This window comes from Scyliorhinus torazame, chromosome 1 (genome assembly GCF_047496885.1).
Source record: "Scyliorhinus torazame isolate Kashiwa2021f chromosome 1, sScyTor2.1, whole genome shotgun sequence".
Lineage (NCBI taxonomy): Eukaryota > Metazoa > Chordata > Chondrichthyes > Carcharhiniformes > Scyliorhinidae > Scyliorhinus > Scyliorhinus torazame.
Genome location: NC_092707.1, coordinates 221,997,367 through 222,023,880, shown reverse-complemented (window position 1 = coordinate 222,023,880; position 26,514 = coordinate 221,997,367).

The window sequence follows — 26,514 nt, the reverse complement described above, 5'->3', positions numbered from 1 at the left end:
ACGGCAGAAGAGAGAATGGAGTGGGGATGGGAGAAGAGAGAATGGAGTTGGGATGGATAGAGCGGGAATGGAGTGGGGACGGATAGAGAGAGAATGGAGTGGAGACGGATAGAGAGGGAATGGAGTGGGGACGGTAGAGAGGGAATGCACTGGGGACGGATGGAGAGAGAATGGAGTGATGACGGATAGAGAGAGAATGGAGTGGGGACGGATAGAGAGGGAATGGAGTGGGGACGGTAGAGAAGGAATGGAGTGGGGACAGATAGAGAGGGAATGGAGTGGGGACGGTAGAGAGGGAATGGAGTGGGGACGGATCGAGAGGGAATAGAGTGGGGACGGATAGAGAGAGAATGGAGTGGGAAGGGATAGAGAGAGAATGGAGTGCGGACGGATAGAGAGAGAATGGAGTGGGGACGGTAGAGAGAGAATGGAGCGGGGATGGATAGAGAGGGAATAGAGTGGGGACGGATGGAGAGAGAATGGAGTGGGGACGGATAGTGAGTGAATGAAGTGGGGGCAGATAGAGAGAGAATCGAGTGGGGACGGATAGAGAGAGAATGGAGTGGGGACGGATAGAGAGGGAATGGAGTGAGGACGGATAGAGAGAGAATGGAGTGGGGATGGATAGAGAGAGAATCGAGTCAGGACGGATAGAGCGGGAATGCAGTGGGGACGGATAGAGAGGGAATGGAGTGGGGATGGATGGAGAGAGGATGGAGTGGGGACGGATAGAGAGAGAATGGAGTAGGGACGGATAGAGAGGGAATGGAGTGAGGACGGATAGAGAGAGAATGGAGTGGGGATGGATAGAGAGAGAATGGAGTGGGGACGGTAGAGAGGGAATGGAGCGGGGACGGATAGAGAGGGAATGCACTGGGGACGGATGGAGAGAGTATGGAGTGATGACGGATAGAGAGAGAATGGAGTGGGGACGGATAGAGAGGGAATGGAGTGGGGACGGTAGAGAAGGAATGGAGTGGGGACGGATAGAGAGGGAATGGAGTGGGGACGGTAGAGAGGGAATGGAGTGGGGACGGATAGAGAGGGAATAGAGTGGGGACGGATAGAGAGAGAATAGAGTGGGAAGGGATAGAGAGAGAATGGAGTGCGGACGGATACAGAGAGAATGGAGTGGGGACGCTAGAGAGAGAATGGAGCGGGGACGGATAGAGAGGGAATAGAGTGGGGACGAATAGAGGGAGAATGGAGTGGGGACGGATAGAGAGTGAATGAAGTGGGGGCGGATAGAGAGATAATCGAGTGGGGACGGATAGAGCGAGAATGGAGTGGGGACGGATAGACAGAGAATGGAGTGGGGACGTATAGTCAGAGAATGGAGTGGGGTCGGATAGAGAGAGAACGGAGTGGGGACGGATAGAGAGAGAATCGAGTCAGGACGGATAGAGCGGGAATGCAGTGGGGACGGATAGAGAGGGAATGGAGTGGGGATGGATGGAGAGAGCATGGAGTGGGGATGGATCGAGAGAGAATGGAGTGGGGACGGATAGAGCGGGAATGGAGTGGGGACTGATAGAGAATGGAGTGGGGATGGATAGAGAGAGAATGGAGTGGGGACGGTAGAGAGGGAATGGAGCGAGGACGGATAGAAAGAATGGTGTCGGGACGGATAGAGAGAGAATGGAGTGGGGACGGATAGAGAGTGAATGGAGTGGAGACGGTTGAGAGGGAATGGAGCGGGGACGGATACAGAGAGAATGGCGTGGGGACGGATAGAGAGAGAATGGCGTGGGGACGGATAGAGGGGAAATAAGTGTGGACGGATAGAGAGGGCATGAAGTGGGGACGGATAGAGAGAGAATGGAGTGGGGACGGTAGAGAGGGAATGGAGTGGGGACGGATTGAGAGAATGGAGTGGGGACGGATAGAAGGGAATAGAGTGGGGACGGATAGAGAGAGAATGGAGTGGGAAGGGATAGAGAGAGAATGGAGTGCGGACGGATAGGTAGAGAATGGAGTGGGGACGGTAGAGAGAGAATGGAGCGGGGACGGATAGAGAGGGAATAGAGTGGGGACGGATCGAGAGAGAATGGAGTGGGGACGGATAGAGAGTGAATGAAGTGGGGGCGGATAGAGAGAGAATGGAATGGGGATGAATAGAGAGAGAATGAGTGGGGACGGATAGAGAGGGAATGGAGTGGGGACTGATAGATAGGGAATTGAGTGAGGACGGATAGAGAGGGAATGGAGTGGGGACGGATTGAGAGGGAATGGAGTGGGGACGGATTGAGAGAGAATGGAGTTGGGTCGGATAGAGAGGGAATGGAGTGGGGACGGATAGAGAGAGAATGGAGTGGGGACGGATAGAGAGAGAATGGAGTGGGGACGGATAGAGAGAGAATGGAGTGCGCACGGATGGAGAGAGAATGGAGTGGGGACGGTTAGAGAGGGAATGGAGTGGGGACGGTTAGAGAGGGAATGGAGTGGGGACGGATAGAGAGAGAATGGAGTGGGGACGGATAGAGAGAGAATGGAGTGGGGTCGGATAGAGAGAGAATGGAATGGGGTCGGATAGAGAGAGAATCGAGTGGGGAGGGACAGATCGAGAATGGAGTGGGGACCGATAGAGAGGGAATGGAGTGGGGACGGATAGAGAGAGAATGGAGTGGGGACAGATAGAGCGGGAATGGATTGGGGATGGATCGAGAGGGAATGGAGTGGGGACGGATGGAGAGAGAATGGAGTGGGGGCGGATAGAGAGAAAATGGTGTGGGGACGGGTTGAGAGGGAATGGAGTGGGGACGGAGATAGAGAGAATGGAGTGGGGATGGATAGAGAGAGAATGGAGTGGGGATGGATAGAGAGAGAATGGAGCGGGGACGAGTGGGTACGGATAGAGAGAGAATGGAGTGCGGACGGATAGAGAGAGAATAGAGTAGGGACGGATAGAGAGAGAATGGAGTGGGGCCGGATAGAGAGAGAATGGAGTGGTGACGGAGAGAGAGTGAATGGAGTGGTGACGGAGAGAGAGTGAATGGAGTTGTGACGGAGAGAGAGTGAATGGAGTGGGGACGGATAGAGAGGGAATGGAGTGGGGACGGATAGAGTGGGAATGGAGTGGGGAAGGATAGAGAGGGAATGGAGTGGAGACGGATAGAGAGGGAATGGAGTGGGGACGGATAGAGAGGGAATGGAGTGGGGACGGTTAGAGAGTGTATGGAGTGGGGACGGATGGAGAGAGAATGGAGTGGGGACGGATAGAGAGAGAAAGGAGTGGGGACGGATAGAGAGGGAATGGAGTGGGGACGGTAGAGAAGGAATGGAGTGGGGACGGATAGAGAGGGAATGGAGTGGGGACGGTAGAGAGGGAATGGAGTGGGGACGGATCGAGAGGGAATAGAGTGGGGACGGATAGAGAGAGAATGGAGTGGGAAGGGATAGAGAGAGAATGGAGTGCGGACGGATAGAGAGAGAATGGAGTGGGGACGGTAGAGAGAGAATGGAGCGGGGATGGATAGAGAGGGAATAGAGTGGGGACGGATGGCGAGAGAATGGAGTGGGGACGGATAGTGAGTGAATGAAGTGGGGGCAGATAGAGAGAGAATCGAGTGGGGACGGATAGAGAGAGAATGGAGTGGGGACGGATAGAGAGGGAATGGAGTGAGGACGGATAGAGAGAGAATGGAGTGGGGATGGATAGAGAGAGAATCGAGTCAGGACGGATAGAGCGGGAATGCAGTGGGGACGGATAGAGAGGGAATGGAGTGGGGATGGATGGAGAGAGCATGGAGTGGGGACGGATAGAGAGAGAATGGAGTAGGGACGGATAGAGAGGGAATGGAGTGAGGACGGATAGAGAGAGAATGGAGTGGGGATGGATAGAGAGAGAATGGAGTGGGACGGTAGAGAGGGAATGGAGCGGGGACGGATAGAGAGGGAATGCACTGGGGACGGATGGAGAGAGTATGGAGTGATGACGGATAGAGAGAGAATGGAGTGGGGACGGATAGAGAGGGAATGGAGTGGGGACGGTAGAGAAGGAATGGAGTGGGGACGGATAGAGAGGGAATGGAGTGGGGACGGTAGAGAGGGAATGGAGTGGGGACGGATAGCGAGGGAATAGAGTGGGGACGGATAGAGAGGGAATGGAGTGGGAAAGGATAGAGAGAGAATGGAGTGCGGACGGATAGAGAGAGAATGGAGTGGGGACGCTAGAGAGAGAATGGAGCGGGGACGGACAGATAGGGAATAGAGTGGGGACGAATAGAGGGAGAATGGAGTGGGGACGGATAGAGAGTGAATGAAGTGGGGGTGGATAGAGAGATAATCGAGTGGGGACGGATAGAGAGAGAATGGAGTGAGGACGGATAGACAGAGAATGGAGTGGGGACGGATAGACAGAGAATGGAGTGGGGTCGGATAGAGAGAGAACGGAGTGGGGACGGATAGAGAGAGAATCGAGTCAGGACGGATAGAGCGGGAATGCAGTGGGGACGGATAGAGAGGGAATGGAGTGGGGATGGATGGAGAGAGCATGGAGTGGGGATGGATAGAGAGAGAATGGAGTGGGGACGGTAGAGAGGGAATGGAGAGAGGACGGATAGAAAGAATGGTGTGGGGACGGATAGAGAGAGAATGGAGTGGGGACGGATCGAGAGTGAATGGAGTGGAGACGGTCGAGAGGGAATGGAGCGGGGACTGATAGAGAGGGAATAGAGTGGGCACGGAAAGAGAGAGAATGGAGTGGGGATGGATAAAGAGAGAATGGAGTGGGAACGGATAGAGAGAATGGAGTGGGGACGGATAGAGAGGGAATGGAGTGGGGACGGATACAGAGAGAATGGCGTGGGGACGGATAGAGAGAGAATGGCGTGGGGACGGATAGAGGGGAAATAAGTGTGGACGGATAGAGAGGGCATGAAGTGGGGACGGATGGAGAGAGAATGGAGTGGGGACGGTAGAGAGGGAATGGAGTGGGGACGGATAGAAGGGAATAGAGTGGGGACGGATAGAGAGAGAATGGAGTGGGAAGGGATAGAGAGAGAATGGAGTGCGGACGGATTGGTAGAGAATGGAGTGGGGACGGTAGAGAGAGAATGGAGCGGGGACGGATAGAGAGGGAATAGAGTGGGGACGGATAGAGAGAGAATGGAGTGGGGACGGATAGAGAGTGAATGAGGTGGGGGCGGATAGAGAGAGAATCGAGTGGGGACGGATAGAAAGAGAATGCAGTGGGGACGGATAGACAGAGAATGGAGTGGGGTCGGATAGAGAGAGAATCGAGTGGGGACGGATAAAGAGGGAATGGAGTGGGGACGGATCGAGAGGAAATGGAGTGGGGACGGATAGAGAGGGAATGGAGTGGGGCCGGATAGAGAGGGAATGGAGTGGGGACGGTTAGTGAGGGAATGGAGTGGGGACAGATAGAGAGAGAATGGAGTGGAGACGGATAGAGAGAGAAAGGAGTGGGGACGGGAGAAGAGAGAATGGAGTGGGGACGGATAATGAGAGACTGAAGTGTGGACGGATAGAGCGGGAATGGAGTGGGGACAGCAGAAGAGAGAATGGAGTGGGGACGGATAGAGAGAGAATGGAGTGGGGACAGATAGAGAGAGAATGGAGTGGGGATGGATAGAGAGAGAATGGAGTGGGGATGGATAGAGAGAGAATGGAGTGGGGGACGGACAGAGAGGGAATGGAGTGGGGACGGATAGAGAGAGAATGTAGTGGGGACGGAGAGAGAGGGAATGGAGTGGGGACGGATAGAGAGCGAATGGAATGGGGATGAATAGAGAGAGAATGGAGTGGGGACGGATAGAGAGGGAATGGAGTGAGGACGGATAGAGAGGGAATGGAGTGGGGAAGAATAACGAGAGAATGGAGTGGAGACGGATAGAGAGAGAATGGAGTGGGGACGGATAGAGAGAGAATGGAGTGCGCACGGATGGAGAGAGAATGGAGTGGGGTCGAATAGAGAGAGAATGGAGTGGGGAGGGATAGATCGGGAATGGAGTGGGGACAGATGGAGAGGGAATGGAGTGGGGACGGTTAGAGGGGGAATGGAGTGGGGACGGATGGAGAGAGAATGGAGTGGGGACGGTTAGAGAGGGAATGGAGTGGGGATGGATAGAGAGAGAATGGAGTGGGGACAGATAGAGCGGGAATGGAGTGGGGATGGATCGAGAGGGAATGGAGTGGGGACGGATGGAGAGAGAATGGAGTGGGGGCGGATAGAGAGAAAATGGTGTGGGGAGGGGTTGAGAGGGAATGGAGTGGGGACGGAGATAGAGAGAATGGAGTGGGGATGGATAGAGAGAGAATGGAATGGGGATGGATAGAGAGAGAATGGAGCGGGGACGGATAGAGAGAGAATGGAGTGGGTACGGATAGAGAGAGAATGGAGTGCGGACGGATAGAGAGAGAATAGAGTAGGGACGGATAGAGAGAGAATGGAGTGGGGACGGATAGAGAGAGAATGGAGTGGTGACGGAGAGAGAGTGAATGGAGTGGTGACGGAGAGTGAATGGAGTTGTGACGGAGAGAGAGTGAATGGAGTTGTGACGGAGAGAGAGTGAATGGAGTGGGGACGGATAGAGAGGGAATGGAGTGGGGACGGATAGAGTGGGAATGGAGTGGGGAAGGATAGAGAGGGAATGGAGTGGGGACGGTAGAGAGGGAATGGAGTGGGGACGGATAGAGAGAGAATGGAGTGGGGACGGATAGAGAGGGAATGGAGTGGGGACGGTAGAGAGGGAATGGAGCGGGGACGGATAGAGAGGGAATAGAGTGGGGACGGATGGAGAGAGAATGGAGTGGGGACGGTAGAGAGGGAATGGAGTGGGGACGGATAGAGAGGGAATAGAGTGGGGACGGATAGAAAGAGAATGGTGTGGGGACGGATAGAGAGAGAATGGAGTGGGGACGGACAGAGAGAGAATGGAATGGGGACGGATAGAGAGGGAATGGAGCGGGGACGGATAGAGAGGGAATAGAGTGGGCACGGATAGAGAGAGAATGGAGTGGGGATGGATAAAGAGAGAATGGAGTGGGAACGCATAGAGAGAATGGAGTGGGGACGGATAGAGAGGGAATGGAGTGGGGACGGTAGAGACGGAATGGAGTGGGTACGGTAGAGAGGGTACGGAGTGGGGACGGATAGAGAGGGAACAGAGTGGGGACGGATAGAGAGAGAATGGAGTGGGGACGGATAGAGAGGGAATGGAGTGGGGACGGATAGAGAGAGAATGGAGTGGGGACGGATAGAGAGGGAATGGAGTGGGGACGGTAGAGACGGAATGGAGTGGGTACGGTAGAGAGGGTACGGAGTGGGGACGGATAGAGAGGGAATAGAGTGGGGACGGATAGAGAGAGAATGGAGTGGGGACGGATAGAGAGAGAATGGATTGGGGACGGATAGAGACAGAATGGAGTGCGGACGGGAGAGAGGGAATGGAGCGGGGACGTTTAGAGAGAGAATGGAGTGGGGACGGATAGAGAAAATGGAGTGGGGACGGCAGAAGAGAGAATGGAGTGGGGACGGATAGAGCGGGAATGGAGTGGGGACGGAGAGAGAGAGAATGGAGTGGGCATGTATAGAGAGGGAATGGAGTGGGGACAGTAGAGAGGGAATGGAGTGGGGACAGATAGAGAGAGAATGGAGTGGGGACGGATAGAGAGGGAATGGAGTGGGGACGGTAGAGAGGGAATGGAGTGGGGATGGTAGAGAGGGAATGGAGTGGGGACGGATAGAGAGAGAATGGAGTGGGGACGGATAGAGAGAGAATGGAGTGGGGACGGATAGAGAGAGAATGGAGTGGGGACGGATAGAGAGAGAATGGAGTGGGGACGGATAGAGAGAGAATGGAGTGGGGACGGATAGGGAGAGAATGGAGTGGGGACGGATAGATAGAATGGGATGGGGTCGGATAGAGGGGGAATGAAGTGGGGATGGATAGAGAGGGAATGAAGTGGGGACGGATGGAGAGAGAATGGAGTGGGGACGGATAGAGCGGGAATGGTGTGAGGACGGATTGAGAGAATGGAGTGGGGATGGATAGATAGAGAATGGAGTGGGGACGGATAGAGAGAGAATGGCGTGGGGACGGCAGAAGAGAGAATGGAGTGGGGACGGGAGAAGAGAGAATGGAGTGGGGACGGATAGAGCGGTAATGGAGTGGGGACGGATAGAGAGAGAATGGAGTGGAGACGGGTAGAGAGGGAATGGAGTGGGGACGGTAGAGAGGGAATGGAGTGGGGACGGATAGAGAGAGAATGTAGTGGGAACGGATAGAGAGGGAATGGAGTGGGGACGGTAGAGAGGGAATGGAGTGGGGACGGATAGAGAGGGAATAGAGTGGGGACGGACGGAGAGAGAATGGAGTGGGGGCGGATAGAGAGAGAATGGAGTGGGGATGGATAGAGAGAGAATGGAGTGGGGACGGATAGAGAGAGAATGGAGTGGGGATGGATAGAGAGAGAATGGAGTGGGGACGGTAGAGAGGGAATGGAGCGGGGACGGGTAGAGAGGGAATAGAGTGGGGACGGATAGAGAGAGAATGGAGTGAGGACGGTCGAGAGGGAATGGAGTGGGGACGGATAGAGAGGGAATAGAGTGGGGACGGATAGAAAGAGAATGGTGTGGGGACGGATAGAGAGAGAATGGAGTGGGGACGGACAGAGAGAGAATGGAATGGGGACGGATAGAGAGAGAATGGAGTGGGGACGGTAGAGAGGGAATGGAGCGGGGACGGATAGAGAGGGAATAGAGTGGGCACGGATAGAGAGAGAATGGAGTGGGGATGGATAAAGAGAGAATGGAGTGGGAACGCATAGAGAGAATGGAGTGGGGACGGATAGAGAGGGAATGGAGTGGGGACGGTAGAGACGGAATGGAGTGGGTACGGTAGAGAGGGTACGGAGTGGGGACGGATAGAGAGGGAATAGAGTGGGGACGGATAGAGAGAGAATGGAGTGGGGACGGATAGAGAGAGAATGGATTGGGGACGGATAGAGACAGAATGGAGTGCGGACGGGAGAGAGGGAATGGAGTGGGGACGGATAGAGAGGGAATAGAGTGGGGACGGATAGAGAGAATGGAGTGGGGACGGATAGAGAGAGAATTGAGTGTGGACGGATAGAGAGAGAATTGAGTGGGGACGGTAGAGAGGGAATGGAGTGGGGACGGTAGAGAGGGAATGGAGTGGGGACGGATCGAGAGGGAATAGAGTGGGGACGGATAGAGAGAGAATGGAGTGGGAAGGGATAGAGAGAGAATGGAGTGCGGACGGATAGAGAGAGAATGGAGTGGGGACGGTAGAGAGAGAATGGAGCGGGGATGGATAGAGAGGGAATAGAGTGGGGACGGATGGAGAGAGAATGGAGTGGGGACGGATAGTGAGTGAATGAAGTGGGGGCAGATAGAGAGAGAATCGAGTGGGGACGGATAGAGAGAGAATGGAGTGGGGACGGATAGAGAGGGAATGGAGTGAGGACGGAGAGAGAGAGAATGGAGTGGGGATGGATAGAGAGAGAATCGAGTCAGGACGGATAGAGAGAGAATGGAGTGGGGATGGATAGAGAGAGAATGGAGTGGGGACGGTAGAGAGGGAATGGAGCGGGGACGGATAGAGAGGGAATGCACTGGGGACGAATGGAGAGAGTATGGAGTGATGACGGATAGAGAGAGAATGGAGTGGGGACGGATAGAGAGGGAATGGAGTGGGGACGGTAGAGAAGGAATGGAGTGGGGACGGAGAGAGAGGGAATGGAGTGGGGACGGTAGAGAGGGAATGGAGTGGGGACGGATAGAGAGGGAATAGAGTGGGGACGGATAGAGAGAGAATGGAGTGGGAAGGGATAGAGAGAGAATGGAGTGCGGACAGATAGAGAGAGAATGGAGTGGGGACGCTAGAGAGATAATGGAGCGGGGACGGATAGAGAGGGAATAGAGTGGGGACGAATAGAGGGAGAATGGAGTGGGGACGGATAGAGAGTGAATGAAGTGGGGGCGGATAGAGAGATAATCGAGTGGGGACGGATAGAGAGAGAATGGAGTGGGGACGGATAGACAGAGAATGGAGTGGGGACGTATAGACAGAGAATGGAGTGGGGTCGGATAGAGAGAGAACGGAGTGGGGACGGATAGAGAGAGAATCGAGTCAGGACGGATAGAGCGGGAATGGAGTGGGGACGGATAGAGAGGGAATGGAGTGGGGATGGATGGAGAGAGCATGGAGTGGGGATGGATAGAGAGAGAATGGAGTGGGGACGGATAGAGCGGGAATGGAGTGGGGACTGATAGAGAGAGAATGGAGTGAGGATGGATAGAGAGAGAATGGAGTGGGGACGGTAGAGAGGGAATGGAGCGAGGACGGATAGAAAGAATGGTGTGGGGACGGATAGAGAGAGAATGGAGTGGGGACGGACAGAGAGAGAATGGAATGGGGACGGATAGAGAGTGAATGGAGTGGAGACGGTCGAGAGGGAATGGAGCGGGGACTGATAGAGAGGGAATAGAGTGGGCACGGAAAGAGAGAGAATGGAGTGGGGATGGATAAAGAGAGAATGGAGTGGGAACGGATAGAGAGAATGGAGTGGGGACGGATAGAGAGGGAATGGAGTGGGGACGGATACAGAGAGAATGGCGTGGGGACGGATAGAGAGAGAATGGCGTGGGGACGGATAGAGGGGAAATAAGTGTGGACGGATAGAGAGGGCATGAAGTGGGGACGGATGGAGAGAGAATGGAGTGGGGACGGTAGAGAGGGAATGGAGTGGGGACGGATTGAGAGAATGGAGTGGGGACGGATAGAAGGGAATACAGTGGGGACGGATAGAGAGAGAATGGAGTGGGAAGGGATAGAGAGAGAATGGAGTGCGGACGGATAGGTAGAGAATGGAGTGGGGACGGTAGAGAGAGAATGGAGCGGGGACGGATAGAGAGGGAATAGAGTGGGGACGGATAGAGAGAGAATGGAGTGGGGACGGATCGAGAGTGAATGAAGTGGGGGCGGATAGAGAGAGAATCGAGTGGGGACGGATAGAGAGAGAATGCAGTGGGGACGGATAGACAGAGAATGGAGTGGGGTCGGATAGAGAGAGAATCGAGTGGGGACGGATAAAGAGGGAATGGAGTGGGGACGGATCGAGAGGAAATGGAGTGGGGACGGATAGAGAGGGAATGGAGTGGGGACGGTTAGTGAGGGAATGGAGTGGGGACAGATAGAGAGGGAATGGAGTGGGGACAGATAGAGAGAGAATGGAGTGGAGACGGATAGAGAGAGAAAGGAGTGGGGACGGGAGAAGAGAGAATGGAGTGGGGACGGATAATGAGAGACTGAAGTGTGGACGGATAGAGCGGGAATGGAGTGGGGACAGCAGAAGAGAGAATGGAGTGGGGACGGATAGAGAGAGAATGGAGTGGGGACAGATAGAGAGAGAATGGAGTGGGGACAGATAGAGAGAGAATGGAGTGGGGATGGATAGAGAGAGAATGGAGTGGGGGACGGACAGAGAGGGAATGGAGTGGGGACGGATAGAGAGAGAATGTAGTGGGGACGGAGAGAGAGGGAATGGAGTGGGGACGGATAGAGAGCGAATGGAATGGGGATGAATAGAGAGAGAATGAGTGGGGACGGATAGAGAGGGAATGGAGTGGGGACGGATAGAGAGGGAATGGAGTGGGGACTGATAGATAGGGAATTGAGTGAGGACGGATAGAGAGGGAATGGAGTGGGGACGGATTGAGAGGGAATGGAGTGGGGACGGATTGAGAGGGAATGGAGTGGGGACGGATTGAGAGAGAATGGAGTTGGGACGGATAGAGAGGGAATGGAGTGGGGAAGAATAACGAGAGAATGGAGTGGGGACGGATAGAGAGAGAATGGAGTGGGGACGGATAGAGAGAGAATGGAGTGCGCACGGATGGAGAGAGAATGGAGTGGGGACCGATGGAGAGGGAATGGAGTGGGGACGGATGGAGAGAGAATGGAGTGGGGACGGTTAGAGAGGGAATGGAGTGGGGACGGATAGAGAGAGAATGGAGTGGGGTCGGATAGAGAGAGAATGGAATGGGGTCGGATAGAGAGAGAATCGAGTGGGGAGGGATAGATCGAGAATGGAGTGGGGACCGATAGAGAGGGAATGGAGTGGGGACGGATGGAGAGAGAATGGAGTGGGGACGGTGAGAGCGGGAATGGAGTGGGGATGGATCGAGAGGGAATGGAGTGGGGACGGATGGAGAGAGAATGGAGTGGGGGCGGATAGAGAGAAAATGGTGTGGGGACGGGTTGAGAGGGAATGGAGTGGGGACGGAGATAGAGAGAATGGAGTGGGGATGGATAGAGAGAGAATGGAGTGGGGATGGATAGAGAGAGAATGGAGCGGGGACGGATAGAGAGAGAATGGAGTGGGTACGGATAGAGAGAGAATGGAGTGCGGACGGATAGAGAGGGAATGGAGTGGGGACGGATAGAGAGTGTATGGAGTGGGGACGGATGGAGAGAGAATGGAGTGGGGACGGATAGAGAGAGAAAGGAGTGGGGACGGATAGAGAGGGAATGGAGTGGGGACGGTAGAGAAGGAATGGAGTGGGGACGGATAGAGAGGGAATGGAGTGGGGACGGTAGAGAGGGAATGGAGTGGGGACGGATCGAGAGGGAATAGAGTGGTAAGGGATAGAGAGAGAATGGAGTGCGGACGGATAGAGAGAGAATGGAGTGGGGACGGTAGAGAGAGAATGGAGCGGGGATGGATAGAGAGGGAATAGAGTGGGGACGGATGGAGAGAGAATGGAGTGGGGACGGATAGTGAGTGAATGAAGTGGGGGCAGATAGAGAGAGAATCGAGTGGGGACAGATAGAGAGAGAATGGAGTGGGGACGGATAGAGAGGGAATGGAGTGAGGACGGATAGAGAGAGAATGGAGTGGGGATGGATAGAGATAGAATCGAGTCTGGACGGATAGAGCTGGAATGCAGTGGGGACGGATAGAGAGGGAATGGAGTGGGGATGGATGGAGAGAGCATGGAGTGGGGACGGATAGAGAGAGAATGGAGTCGGGACGGATAGAGAGGGAATGGAGTGAGGACGGATAGAGAGAGAATGGAGTGGGGATGGATAGAGAGAGAATGGAGTGGGGACGGTAGAGAGGGAATGGAGCGGGGACGGATAGAGAGGGAATGCACTGGGGACGGATGGAGAGAGTATGGAGTGGGGACGGTAGAGAGGGAATGGAGTGGGGACGGATAGAGAGGGAATAGAGTGGGGACGGATAGAGAGAGAATGGAGTGGGAAAGGATAGAGAGAGAATGGAGTGCGGACGGATAGAGAGAGAATGGAGTGGGGACGCTAGAGAGAGAATGGAGCGGGGACGGATAGAGAGGGAATAGAGTGGGGACGAATAGAGGGAGAATGGTGTGGGGACGGATAGAGAGTGAATGAAGTGGGGGCGGATAGAGAGATAATTGAGTGGGGACGGATAGAGAGAGAATGGAGTGGGTACGGATAGACAGAGAATGGAGTGGGGACGGATAGACAGAGAATGGAGTGGGGTCGGATAGAGAGAGAACGGAGTGGGGACGGATAGAGAGAGAATCGAGTCAGGACGGATAGAGCGGGAATGCAGTGGGGACGGATAGAGAGGGAATGGAGTGGGGATGGATGGAGAGAGCATGGAGTGGGGATGGATAGAGAGAGAATGGAGTGGGGACGGATAGAGCGGGAATGGAGTGGGGATTGATAGAGAGAGAATGGAGTGGGGATGGATAGAGAGAGAATGGAGTGGGGACGGTAGAGAGGGAATGGAGCGAGGACGGATAGAAAGAATGGTGTGGGGACGGATAGAGAGAGAATGGAGTGGGGACGGATAGAGAGTGAATGGAGTGGAGACGGTCGAGAGGGAATGGAGCGGGGACTGATAGAGAGGGAATAGAGTGGGCACGGAAAGAGAGAGAATGGAGTGGGGATGGATAAAGAGAGAATGGAGTGGGAACGGATAGAGAGAATGGAGTGGGGACGGATAGAGAGGGAATGGAGTGGGGACGGATACAGAGAGAATGGCGTGGGGACGGATAGAGAGAGAATGGCGTGGGGACGGATAGAGGGGAAATAAGTGTGGACGGATAGAGAGGGCATGAAGTGGGGACGGATGGAGAGAGAATGGAGTGGGGACGGTAGAGAGGGAATGGAGTGGGGACGGATTGAGAGAATGGAGTGGGGACGGATAGAAGGGAATAGAGTGGGGACGGATAGAGAGAGAGTGGAGTGGGAAGGGATAGAGAGAGAATGGAGTGCGGACGGATAGGTAGAGAATGGAGTGGGGACGGTAGAGAGAGAATGGAGCGGGGACGGATAGAGAGGGAATAGAGTGGGGACGGATAGAGAGAGAATGGAGTGGGGACGGATAGAGAGAGAATGGAGTGGGGATGGATAAAGAGAGAATGGAGTGGGAACGCATAGAGAGAATGGAGTGGGGACGGATAGAGAGGGAATGGAGTGGGGTCGGATAGAGAGAGAATCGAGTGGGGACGGATAAAGAGGGAATGGAGTGGGGACGGATCGAGAGGAAATGGAGTGGGGACGGATAGAGAGGGAATGGAGTGGGGCCGGATAGAGAGGGAATGGAGTGGGGACGGTTAGTGAGGGAATGGAGTGGGGACGGTTAGTGAGGGAATGGAGTGGGGACAGATAGAGAGGGAATGGAGTGGGGACAGATAGAGAGAGAATGGAGTGGAGACGGATAGAGAGAGAAAGGAGTGGGGACGGGAGAAGAGAGAATGGAGTGGGGGCGGATAATGAGAGACTGAAGTGTGGACGGATAGAGCGGGAATGGAGTGGGGACAGCAGAAGAGAGAATGGAGTGGGGATGGATAGAGAGAGAATGGAGTGGGGATGGATAGAGAGAGAATGGAGTGGGGGACGGACAGAGAGAGAATGGAGTGGGGACAGATAGAGAGAGAATGGAGTGGGGACAGATAGAGAGAGAATGGAGTGGGGATGGATAGAGAGAGAATGGAGTGGGGATGGATAGAGAGAGAATGGAGTGGGGGACGGACAGAGAGGGAATGGAGTGGGGACGGATAGAGAGAGAATGTAGTGTGGACGGAGAGAGAGGGAATGGAGTGGGGACGGATAGAGAGCGAATGGAATGGGGATGAATAGAGAGAGAATGGAGTGGGGACGGATAGAGAGGGAATGGAGTGGGGACGGATAGAGAGGGAATGGAGTGGGGACTGATAGATAGGGAATTGAGTGAGGACGGATAGAGAGGGAATGGAGTGGGGACGGATTGAGAGGGAATGGAGTGGGGACGGATTGAGAGAGAATGGAGTTGGGACGGATAGAGAGATAATGGAGTGGGGACGGATAGAGAGAGAATGGAGTGGGGACGGATAGAGAGAGCATGGAGTGGGGACAGATAGAGAGGGAATGAAGTGGGGACGGATGAAGAGAGAATGGAGTGGGGACGGAGAGAGCGCAAATGGAGTGGGGACGGATTGAGAGAATGGAGTGGGGACGGATAGAGAGAGAATGGAGTGGGGACGGATTGAGAGAATGGAGTGGGGACGGATAGAGAGAGAATGGAGTGGAGACGGATAGAGAGGGAATGGAGTGGGGACGGATAGAGAGAGAATGGAGTGGAGACGGATGGAGAGAGAATGGAGTGGGGTCGGATAGAGAGAGAATGGAATAGGGTCGGATAGAGAGAGAATCGAGTAGGGAGGGATAGATCGGGAATGGAGTGGGGACGGATTGAGAGAATGGCGTGGGGACGGATAGAGAGAGAATGGAGTGGGGACGGATAGAGAGAATGGAGTGGGGACGGCAGAAGAGAGAATGGAGTGGGGACGGGAGAAGAGAGAATGGAGTGGGGACGGATGAGCGGGAATGGAGTGGGGACGGAGAGAGAGAATGGAGTGGGGACGGATAGAGAGGGAATGGAGTGGGGACGGTAGAGAGGGAATGGAGTGGGGACGGATAGAGAGAGAATGGAGTGGGGACGGATAGAGAGAGAATGGAGTGGGGACAGATAGAGAGAGAATGGAGTGGGGACGGATCGAGAGATAATGGAGTGGGGACGGATAGAGAGAGAATGGAGTGGGGACGGATAGAGAGAGCATGGAGTGGGGACAGATAGAGAGGGAATGAAGTGGGGACGGATGAAGAGAGAATGGAGTGGGGACGGAGAGAGCGCAAATGGAGTGGCGACGGATTGAGAGAATGGAGTGGGGACGGATAGAGAGAGAATGGAGTGGGGACGGATTGAGAGAATGGAGTGGGGACGGATAGAGAGAGAATGGAGTGGAGACGGATAGAGAGGGAATGGAGTGGGGACGGTAGAGAGGGAATGTAGTGTGGACGGCTAGCGAGGTAATGGAGTGGGGACGGATAGAGAAAATGGAGTGGTGATGGATAGAGAGTGAGTGGAGTGGGGACTGATAGAGAGATAATGGAGTGGGGACAGATAGGGCGGGAATGGAGCGGGGATGGAAAGAGAGGGAATCGAGTGGGGACGGATAGAGAGAGAATGGAGTGGGGACGGATAGAGAGGGAATCGAGTGGGGACGGATAGAGAGATAATGGAGTGGGGACAGATAGGGCGGGAATGGAGTGGGGATGGATAGAGAGGGAATGGAATTGGGACGGATGGAGAGAGAATGGAGTGGGGAAGGATAGAGAGGGAATGGAGTGGAGACGGATAGAGAGGGAATGGAGTGTGGACGGATAGAGAGGGAATGGAGTGGGGACGGTTAGAGAGTGTATGGAGTGGGGACGGATGGAGAGAGAATGGAGTGGGGACGGATAGAGAGAGAAAGGAGTGGGGACGGATAGAGAGGGAATGGAGTGGGGACGGTAGAGAAGGAATGGAGTGGGGACGGATAGAGAGGGAATGGAGTGGGGACGGTAGAGAGGGAATGGAGTGGGGACGGATCGAGAGGGAATAGAGTGGGAAGGGATAGAGAGAGAATGGAGTGCGGACGGATAGAGAGAGAATGGAGTGGGGACGGTAGAGAGAGAATGGAGCGGGGATGGATAGAGAGGGAATAGAGTGGGGACGGATGGAGAGAGAATGGAGTGGGGACGGATAGTGAGTGAATGAAGTGGAGGCAGATAGAGAGAGAATCGAGTGGGGACAGATAGAGAGAGAATGGAGTGGGGACGGATAGAGAGGGAATGGAGTGAGGACGGATAGAGAGAGAATGGAGTGGGGATGGATAGAGATAGAATCGAGTCTGGACGGATCGAGCTGGAATGCAGTGGGGACGGATAGAGAGGGAATGGAGTGGGGATGGATGGAGAGAGCATGGAGTGGGGACGGATAGAGAGAGAATGGAGTAGGGACGGATAGAGAGGGAATGGAGTGAGGACGGATAGAGAGAGAATGGAGTGGGGATGGATAGAGAGAGAATGGAGTGGGGACGGTAGAGAGGGAATGGAGCGGGGACGGATAGAGAGGGAATGCACTGGGGACGGATGGAGAGAGTATGGAGTGATGCCGGATAGAGAGAGAATGGAGTGGGGACGGATAGAGAGGGAATGGAGTGGGGACGGTAGAGAAGGAATGGAGTGGGGACGGATAGAGAGGGAATGGAGTGGGGACGGTAGAGAGGGAATGGAGTGGGGACGGATAGAGAGGGAATAGAGTGGGGACGGATAGAGAGAGAATGGAGTGGGAAAGGATAGAGAGAGAATGGAGTGCGGACGGATAGAGAGAGAATGGAGTGGGGACGCTAGAGAGAGAATGGAGCGGGGACGGATAGAGAGGGAATAGAGTGGGGACGAATAGAGGGAGAATGGTGTGGGGACGGATAGAGAGTGAATGAAGTGGGGGCGGATAGAGAGATAATTGAGTGGGGACGGATAGAGAGAGAATGGAGTGGGTACGGATAGACAGAGAATGGAGTGGGGACGGATAGACAGAGAATGGAGTGGGGTCGGATAGAGAGAGAACGGAGTGGGGACGGATAGAGAGAGAATCGAGTCAGGACGGATAGAGAGGGAATGGAGTGGGGATGGATGGAGAGAGCATGGAGTGGGGATGGATAGAGAGAGAATGGAGTGGGGACGGATAGAGCGGGAATGGAGTGGGGATTGATAGAGAGAGAATGGAGTGGGGATGGATAGAGAGAGAATGGAGTGGGGACGGTAGAGAGGGAATGGAGCGAGGACGGATAGAAAGAATGGTGTGGGGACGGATAGAGAGAGAATGGAGTGGGGACGGATAGAGAGTGAATGGAGTGGAGACGGTCGAGAGGGAATGGAGCGGGGACTGATAGAGAGGGAATAGAGTGGGCACGGAAAGAGAGAGAATGGAGTGGGGATGGATAAAGAGAGAATGGAGTGGGAACGGATAGAGAGAATGGAGTGGGGACGGATAGAGAGGGAATGGAGTGGGGACGGATACAGAGAGAATGGCGTGGGGACGGATAGAGAGAGAATGGCGTGGGGACGGATAGAGGGGAAATAAGTGTGGACGGATAGAGAGGGCATGAAGTGGGGACGGATGGAGAGAGAATGGAGTGGGGACGGTAGAGAGGGAATGGAGTGGGGACGGATTGAGAGAATGGAGTGGGGACGGATGAAGGGAATAGAGTGGGGACGGATAGAGAGAGAATGGAGTGGGAAGGGATAGAGAGAGAATGGAGTGCGGACGAATAGGTAGAGAATGGAGTGGGGACGGTAGAGAGAGAATGGAGTGGGGATGGATAAAGAGAGAATGGAGTGGGAACGCATAGAGAGAATGGAGTGGGGACGGATAGCGAGGGAATGGAGTGGGGTCGGATAGAGAGAGAATCGAGTGGGGACGGATAAAGAGGGAATGGAGTGGGGACGGATCGAGAGGAAATGGAGTGGGGACGGATAGAGAGGGAATGGAGTGGGGCCGGATAGAGAGGGAATGGAGTGGGGACGGTTAGTGAGGGAATGGAGTGGGGACAGATAGAGAGGGAATGGAGTGGGGACAGATAGAGAGAGAATGGAGTGGAGACGGATAGAGAGAGAAAGGAGTGGGGACGGGAGAAGAGAGAATGGAGTGGGGACGGATAATGAGAGACTTAAGTGTGGACGGATAGAGCGGGAATGGAGTGGGGACAGCAGAAGAGAGAATGGAGTGGGGATGGATAGAGAGAGAATGGAGTGGGGATGGATAGAGAGAGAATGGAGTGGGGGACGGACAGAGAGAGAATGGAGTGGGGACAGATAGAGAGAGAATGGAGTGGGGACAGATAGAGAGAGAATGGAGTGGGGATGGATAGAGAGAGAATGGAGTGGGGATGGATAGAGAGAGAATGGAGTGGGGGACGGACAGAGAGGGAATGGAGTGGGGACGGATAGAGAGAGAATGTAGTGTGGACGGAGAGAGAGGGAATGGAGTGGGGACGGATAGAGAGCGAATGGAATGGGGATGAATAGAGAGAGAATGGAGTGGGGACGGATAGAGAGAGAATGGAGTGGGGACAGATAGAGAGGGAATGGAGTGGGGACGGTTAGTGAGGGAATGGAGTGGGGACAGATAGAGAGGGAATGGAGTGGGGACAGATAGAGAGAGAATGGAGTGGAGACGGATAGAGAGAGAAAGGAGTGGGGACGGGAGAAGAGAGAATGGAGTGGGGGCGGATAATGAGAGACTGAAGTGTGGACGGATAGAGCGGGAATGGAGTGGGGACAGCAGAAGAGAGAATGGAGTGGGGATGGATAGAGAGAGAATGGAGTGGGGATGGATAGAGAGAGAATGGAGTGGGGGACGGACAGAGAGAGAATGGAGTGGGGACAGATAGAGAGAGAATGGAGTGGGGACAGATAGAGAGAGAATGGAGTGGGGATGGATAGAGAGAGAATGGAGTGGGGATGGATAGAGAGAGAATGGAGTGGGGGACGGACAGAGAGGGAATGGAGTGGGGACGGATAGAGAGAGAATGTAGTGTGGACGGAGAGAGAGGGAATGGAGTGGGGACGGATAGAGAGCGAATGGAATGGGGATGAATAGAGAGAGAATGGAGTGGGGACGGATAGAGAGGGAATGGAGTGGGGACGGATAGAGAGGGAATGGAGTGGGGACTGATAGATAGGGAATTGAGTGAGGACGGATAGAGAGGGAATGGAGTGGGGACGGATTGAGAGGGAATGGAGTGGGGACGGATTGAGAGAGAATGGAGTTGGGACAGATAGAGAGATAATGGAGTGGGGACGGATAGAGAGAGAATGGAGTGGGGACAGATAGAGAGGGAATGAAGTGGGGACGGAAAAGAGAGAATGGAGTGGGGACGGAGAGAGCGCAAATGGAGTGGGGACGGATTGAGAGAATGGAGTGGGGACGGATAGAGAGAGAATGGAGTGGGGACGGATTGAGAGAATGGAGTGGGGACGGATAGAGAGAGAATGGAGTGGAGACGGATAGAGAGGGAATGGAGTGGGGACGGATAGAGAGAGAATGGAGTGGAGACGGATGGAGAGAGAATGGAGTGGGGTCGGATAGAGAGAGAATGGAATAGGGTCGGATAGAGAGAGAATCGAGTAGGGAGGGATAGATCGGGAATGGAGTGGGGACGGATTGAGAGAATGGCGTGGGGACGGATAGAGAGAGAATGGAGTGGGGACGGATAGAGAGAATGGAGTGGGGACGGCAGAAGAGAGAATGGAGTGGGGACGGGAGAAGAGAGAATGGAGTGGGGACGGATGAGCGGGAATGGAGTGGGGACGGAGAGAGAGAATGGAGTGGGGACGGATAGAGAGGGAATGGAGTGGGGACGGTAGAGAGGGAATGGAGTGGGGACGGATAGAGAGAGAATGGAGTGGGGACGGATAGAGAGAGAATGGAGTGGGGACAGATAGAGAGAGAATGGAGTGGGGACGGATAGAGAGATAATGGAGTGGGGACGGATAGAGAGAGAATGGAGTGGGGACGGATAGAGAGAGCATGGAGTGGGGACAGATAGAGAGGGAATGAAGTGGGGACGGATGAAGAGAGAATGGAGTGGGGACGGAGAGAGCGCAAATGGAGTGGGGACGGATTGAGAGAATGGAGTGGGGACGGATAGAGAGAGAATGGAGTGGGGACGGATTGAGAGAATGGAGTGGGGACGGATAGAGAGAGAATGGAGTGGAGACGGATAGAGAGGGAATGGAGTGGGGACGGTAGAGAGGGAATGTAGTGTGGACGGCTAGCGAGGTAATGGAGTGGGGACGGATAGAGAAAATGGAGTGGTGATGGATAGAGAGTGAGTGGAGTGGGGACTGATAGAGAGATAATGGAGTGGGGACAGATAGGGCGGGAATGGAGCGGGGATGGAAAGAGAGGGAATCGAGTGGGGACGGATAGAGAGAGAATGGAGTGGGGACGGATAGAGAGGGAATCGAGTGGGGACGGATAGAGAGATAATGGAGTGGGGACAGATAGGGCGGGAATGGAGTGGGGATGGATAGAGAGGGAATGGAGTTGGGACGGATGGAGAGAGAATGGAGTGGGGAAGGATAGAGAGGGAATGGAGTGGAGACGGATAGAGAGGGAATGGAGTGGGGACGGATAGAGAGGGAATGGAGTGGGGACGGTTAGAGAGTGTATGGAGTGGGGACGGATGGAGAGAGAATGGAGTGGGGACGGATAGAGAGAGAAAGGAGTGGGGACGGATAGAGAGGGAATGGAGTGGGGACGGTAGAGAAGGAATGGAGTGGGGACGGATAGAGAGGGAATGGAGTGGGGACGGTAGAGAGGGAATGGAGTGGGGACGGATCGAGAGGGAATAGAGTGGGAAGGGATAGAGAGAGAATGGAGTGCGGACGGATAGAGAGAGAATGGAGTGGGGACGGTAGAGAGAGAATGGAGCGGGGATGGATAGAGAGGGAATAGAGTGGGGACGGATGGAGAGAGAATGGAGTGGGGACGGATAGTGAGTGAATGAAGTGGGGGCAGATAGAGAGAGAATCGAGTGGGGACAGATAGAGAGAGAATGGAGTGGGGACGGATAGAGAGGGAATGGAGTGAGGACGGATAGAGAGAGAATGGAGTGGGGATGGATAGAGATAGAATCGAGTCTGGACGGATAGAGCTGGAATGCAGTGGGGACGGATAGAGAGGGAATGGAGTGGGGATGGATGGAGAGAGCATGGAGTGGGGACGGATAGAGAGAGAATGGAGTAGGGACGGATAGAGAGGGAATGGAGTGAGGACGGATAGAGAGAGAATGGAGTGGGGATGGATAGAGAGAGAATGGAGTGGGGACGGTAGAGAGGGAATGGAGCGGGGACGGATAGAGAGGGAATGCACTGGGGACGGATGGAGAGAGTATGGAGTGATGACGGATAGAGAGAGAATGGAGTGGGGACGGATAGAGAGGGAATGGAGTGGGGACGGTAGAGAAGGAATGGAGTGGGGACGGATAGAGAGGGAATGGAGTGGGGACGGTAGAGAGGGAATGGAGTGGGGACGGATAGAGAGGGAATAGAGTGGGGACGGATAGAGAGAGAATGGAGTGGGAAAGGATAGAGAGAGAATGGAGTGCGGACGGATAGAGAGAGAATGGAGTGGGGACGCTAGAGAGAGAATGGAGCGGGGACGGATAGAGAGGGAATAGAGTGGGGACGAATAGAGGGAGAATGGTGTGGGGACGGATAGAGAGTGAATGAAGTGGGGGCGGATCGAGAGATAATTGAGTGGGGACGGATAGAGAGAGAATGGAGTGGGTACGGATAGACAGAGAATGGAGTGGGGACGGATAGACAGAGAATGGAGTGGGGTCGGATAGAGAGAGAACGGAGTGGGGACGGATAGAGAGAGAATCGAGTCAGGACGGATAGAGCGGGAATGCAGTGGGGACGGATAGAGAGGGAATGGAGTGGGGATGGATGGAGAGAGCATGGAGTGGGGATGGATAGAGAGAGAATGGAGTGGGGACGGATAGAGCGGGAATGGAGTGGGGATTGATAGAGAGAGAATGGAGTGGGGATGGATAGAGAGAGAATGGAGTGGGGACGGTAGAGAGGGAATGGAGCGAGGACGGATAGAAAGAATGGTGTGGGGACGGATAGAGAGAGAATGGAGTGGGGACGGATAGAGAGTGAATGGAGTGGAGACGGTCGAGAGGGAATGGAGCGGGGACTGATAGAGAGGGAATAGAGTGGGCACGGAAAGAGAGAGAATGGAGTGGGGATGGATAAAGAGAGAATGGAGTGGGAACGGATAGAGAGAATGGAGTGGGGACGGATAGAGAGGGAATGGAGTGGGGACGGATACAGAGAGAATGGCGTGGGGACGGATAGAGAGAGAATGGCGTGGGGACGGATAGAGGGGAAATAAGTGTGGACGGATAGAGAGGGCATGAAGTGGGGACGGATGGAGAGAGAATGGAGTGGGGACGGTAGAGAGGGAATGGAGTGGGGACGGATTGAGAGAATGGAGTGGGGACGGATAGAAGGGAATAGAGTGGGGACGGATAGAGAGAGAATGGAGTGGGAAGGGATAGAGAGAGAATGGAGTGCGGACGGATAGGTAGAGAATGGAGTGGGGACGGTAGAGAGAGAATGGAGTGGGGATGGATAAAGAGAGAATGGAGTGGGAACGCATAGAGAGAATGGAGTGGGGACGGATAGCGAGGGAATGGAGTGGGGTCGGATAGAGAGAGAATCGAGTGGGGACGGATAAAGAGGGAATGGAGTGGGGACGGATCGAGAGGAAATGGAGTGGGGACGGATAGAGAGGGAATGGAGTGGGGCCGGATAGAGAGGGAATGGAGTGGGGACGGTTAGTGAGGGAATGGAGTGGGGACAGATAGAGAGGGAATGGAGTGGGGACAGATAGAGAGGGAATGGAGTGGGGACAGATAGAGAGAGAATGGAGTGGAGACGGATAGAGAGAGAAAGGAGTGGGGACGGGAGAAGAGAGAATGGAGTGGGGACGGATAATGAGAGACTTAAGTGTGGACGGATAGAGCGGGAATGGAGTGGGGACAGCAGAAGAGAGAATGGAGTGGGGATGGATAGAGAGAGAATGGAGTGGGGATGGATAGAGAGAGAATGGAGTGGGGGACGGACAGAGAGAGAATGGAGTGGGGACAGATAGAGAGAGAATGGAGTGGGGACAGATAGAGAGAGAATGGAGTGGGGATGGATAGAGAGAGAATGGAGTGGGGATGGATAGAGAGAGAATGGAGTGGGGGACGGACAGAGAGGGAATGGAGTGGGGACGGATAGAGAGAGAATGTAGTGTGGACGGAGAGAGAGGGAATGGAGTGGGGACGGATAGAGAGCGAATGGAATGGGGATGAATAGAGAGAGAATGGAGTGGGGACGGATAGAGAGGGAATGGAGTGGGGACGGATAGAGAGGGAATGGAGTGGGGACTGATAGATAGGGAATTGAGTGAGGACGGATAGAGAGGGAATGGAGTGGGGACGGATTGAGAGGGAATGGAGTGGGGACGGATTGAGAGAGAATGGAGTTGGGACGGATAGAGAGATAATGGAGTGGGGACGGATAGAGAGAGAATGGAGTGGGGACGGATAGAGAGAGCATGGAGTGGGGACAGATAGAGAGGGAATGAAGTGGGGACGGAAAAGAGAGAATGGAGTGGGGACGGAGAGAGCGCAAATGGAGTGGGGACGGATTGAGAGAATGGAGTGGGGACGGATAGAGAGAGAATGGAGTGGGGACGGATTGAGAGAATGGAGTGGGGACGGTTAGAGAGAGAATGGAGTGGAGACGGATAGAGAGGGAATGGAGTGGGGACGGATAGAGAGAGAATGGAGTGGAGACGGATGGAGAGAGAATGGAGTGGGGTCGGATAGAGAGAGAATGGAATAGGGTCGGATAGAGAGAGAATCGAGTAGGGAGGGATAGATCGGGAATGGAGTGGGGACGGATTGAGAGAATGGCGTGGGGACGGATAGAGAGAGAATGGAGTGGGGACGGATAGAGAGAATGGAGTGGGGACGGCAGAAGAGAGAATGGAGTGGGGACGGGAGAAGAGAGAATGGAGTGGGGACGGATGAGCGGGAATGGAGTGGGGACGGAGAGAGAGAATGGAGTGGGGACGGATAGAGAGGGAATGGAGTGGGGACGGTAGAGAGAGAATGGAGTGGGGACGGATAGAGAGAGAATGGAGTGGGGACAGATAGAGAGAGAATGGAGTGGGGACGGATAGAGAGATAATGGAGTGGGGACGGATAGAGAGAGAATGGAGTGGGGACGGATAGAGAGAGCATGGAGTGGGGACAGATAGAGAGGGAATGAAGTGGGGACGGATGAAGAGAGAATGGAGTGGGGACGGAGAGAGCGCAAATGGAGTGGGGACGGATTGAGAGAATGGAGTGGGGACGGATAGAGAGAATGGAGTGGGGACGGATTGAGAGAATGGAGTGGGGACGGATAGAGAGAGAATGGAGTGGAGACGGATAGAGAGGGAATGGAGTGGGGACGGTAGAGAGGGAATGTAGTGTGGACGGCTAGCGAGGTAATGGAGTGGGGACGGATAGAGAAAATGGAGTGGTGATGGATAGAGAGTGAGTGGAGTGGGGACTGATAGAGAGATAATGGAGTGGGGACAGATAGGGCGGGAATGGAGCGGGGATGGAAAGAGAGGGAATCGAGTGGGGACGGATAGAGAGAGAATGGAGTGGGGACGGATAGAGAGGGAATCGAGTGGGGACGGATAGAGAGATAATGGAGTGGGGACAAATAGGGCGGGAATGGAGTGGGGATGGATAGAGAGGGAATGGAGTTGGGACGGATGGAGAGAGAATGGATTGGGGGCGGATAGGGAGAAAATGGTGTGGGGATGGGTAGAGAGGGAATGGAGTGGGGACGGAGATAGAGAGAATGGAGTGGGGACGGATAGAGAGAGAATGGTGTGGGGATGGATAGAGAGAGAATGGAGCGGGGACGGATAGAGAGAGATTGGAGTGGGTACGGATAGAGAGAGAATGGAGTGCGGACGGATAGAGAGAGAATGGAATGGGGACGGAAAGAGAGAGAATGGAGTGGGGACGGATAGAGAGAGAATGGAGTGGTGCCGGATAGAGATGGAATGGAGTGGGGATGGATAGAGTGGGAATGGAGTGGGGAAGGATAGAGAGGGAATGGAGTGGAGACGGATAGAGAGGGAATGGAGTGGGGACGGATAGAGAGGGAATGGAGTGGGGACGGTTAGAGAGTGAATGGAGTGGGGACGGATGGAGAGAAAAGGGAGTGGGGACGGATAGAGAGAGAAGGGAGTGGGGACGGATAGAGAGGGAATGTAGTGGGGATGGATGGAGCGGGATGGCGTGGGGACGGATAGAGAGGGAATGGAGTGTGGACGGATAGCGAGGTAATGGAGTGGGGACGGATAGAGAGAGAATGGAGTGGGGACGGATAGAGAGAGAATGGAGTGGGGACGGATAGAGAGGGAATGGTGTGGGGCCGGATAGAGATGGAATGGAGTGGGGATGGATAGAGTGGGAATGGAGTGCGGAAGGATAGAGAGGGAATGGAGTGGAGACGGATAGAGAGGGAATGGAGTGGGGACGGATAGAGTGGGAATGGAGTGGGGACGGATGGAGAGAGAAGGGAGTGGGGACGGATACAGAGA